At 42.3% G+C, this 1,835-nt stretch overlaps 1 non-coding gene across 1 annotated transcript; it reads right to left on the bottom strand.

The window, feature by feature from the left end:
* Positions 1-522: 522 nt before the first annotated feature.
* On the bottom strand, positions 523-595 carry trnaw-cca (transfer RNA tryptophan (anticodon CCA)). The gene has a single exon. It is a non-coding gene; the product is annotated as a tRNA-Trp (tRNA).
* Between the last annotated feature and the right edge of the window lie 1,240 nt (positions 596-1,835).

The raw sequence follows: 1,835 nt of genomic DNA, 5'->3' as shown, positions 1-1,835 counted from the left end.
TTCAAAGACAGACTTATGCAAGCTAAACTGAAAGAGCATTCAGAAAACTGCCAGTTCTATGCTAATTCTCATGGCAATAGTGCCACTTTAAACTTATCATCCCAGGATTTCTTGCGCAGCCAACTTAAATGCAACACAACAAAAGCAACCCAGGTAGGACTTGAACACATAGACTGTTGCCATAACCCATTAGGCCTCTGGGACTTTTCTATGCTTATTCTAACGGCTATAGTGTCACTTTGAACTTTTCATACTTGAACATCTTGTTCAGCCAATTAAACATAAGCTCTCAACGATGACCCAGGTGGGACTTGAACACAGAGACTAATGCCATAACCCTTTAGGCCACTGGGACTTTTACTGGTGGAGCCAGAGGTATTCACAGACAGTCTTGCTCACACTAAACTAAAAAAAATACCTCAGAAGATTACCAGTTCTATGCTTATTCTCATGGCTATAATGTCACTTTGAACTTATCCTGGAATTTCTTGCATAGCCAATTTAAATGAAACCCCTCAAAGATGACACAGGTGGGACTTGGACCCACAATCCCCAGCTCTGGAGGCTGATGCCTTATCCATTAGGCCACTGGGCCCTCTCTTTGGTTAACCCAGAGGCAGAGACAGTCTGATGCAAGATAAATCGATAGATCTTTCAGAAAATTGCCAGTTATATGCTAATTTTCATGTTTCGTTGTCATGGCAATAGTGGTAAACTGATAGAGCTTTCAGAAAATCGCTCATGATGCCACTGGGCCACTTCTCTGGTTGACCCATTCACAGACAACAATCCCCACAATCCCCTGCTCCGAAGGCTGGTGCCTTATCCATTAGGCCACTGGGCCCTCTCTTTGGTTAACCCAGAGGCATTCACAGACAGACTTATGCAAGCTAAACTGAAAGAGCATTCAGAAAACTGCCAGTTCTATGCTAATTCTCATGGCAATAGTGTCACTTTGAAGTTATCATCCTGGAATTTCTTTCATTGCCAACTTAAATGTAAACCCTGAAAACAACCCAGGTGGGATTTGAACACTCAAACCCCAGTTCCGAAGGCTGATGCCACTGCACCTTTTCCCCTGGTCAACCTAACCTGCAAGATAAATTTTCAGGGCTTTCAGAACCTATGCTATGCTCTATGCTGTTTCTATGGTATGCTATGCTATTTCTAACTCTATGCTAGTTCTCATGTTTTGTTGTCGTGGCTATAGTGCCACTTTAAACTTATCATCCCAGCAGTTCTTGCACAGCCAACTTAAATGTAACACAACAAAAGCAACCCAGGAGGAACTTGAACACAGAGGCTGATGCCATAACCCAGAGGCATTCACAGACAGTCTGATGCAAGATAAACTGATAGATCTTTCAGAAAATTACCAGTTATATGCTAAGTTTCGTTGTTCGTTGTCATGGCAATAGTGATAAACTGATAGAGCTTTCAGAAAATAGATCATGATGCAACCACTGGGCCCTGGGCCTCTTCTCTGGTTGACCCATTCAAAGACAGACTTATGTAAGCTAAACTGAAAGAGCATTCAGAAAACTGCCAGTTCTATGCTAATTCTCATGGCAATAGTGTCACTTTGAAATTATCACCCTGAATTTCTTGCATAGCCATCTTAAATGTAAACTCTGAAAAACAACCCAGATGGGACTTGAACACTCAATCCCCAGTTCCGAAGGCTGATGCCACTGCACCTTTTTCCCTGGTCAACCTAACTTGCAAGCTAAACTTTCAGGGCTTTCAGAACCGATGCTATGCTCTATGCTGTTTCTATGGTATGCCATGCTCTATGCTATTTCTAACTCTATGCTAGTTCTCATGTTTTGTTGTCG

Source organism: Sinocyclocheilus anshuiensis, unplaced genomic scaffold (genome assembly GCF_001515605.1).
Source record: "Sinocyclocheilus anshuiensis isolate Anshui unplaced genomic scaffold, SAMN03320099.WGS_v1.1 scaffold2542, whole genome shotgun sequence".
Classification (NCBI taxonomy): Eukaryota; Metazoa; Chordata; class Actinopteri; order Cypriniformes; family Cyprinidae; genus Sinocyclocheilus; species Sinocyclocheilus anshuiensis.
The sequence above is the reverse complement of the archived record's forward strand: the minus strand, read 5'-3'. Positions and strand labels throughout refer to the sequence as shown.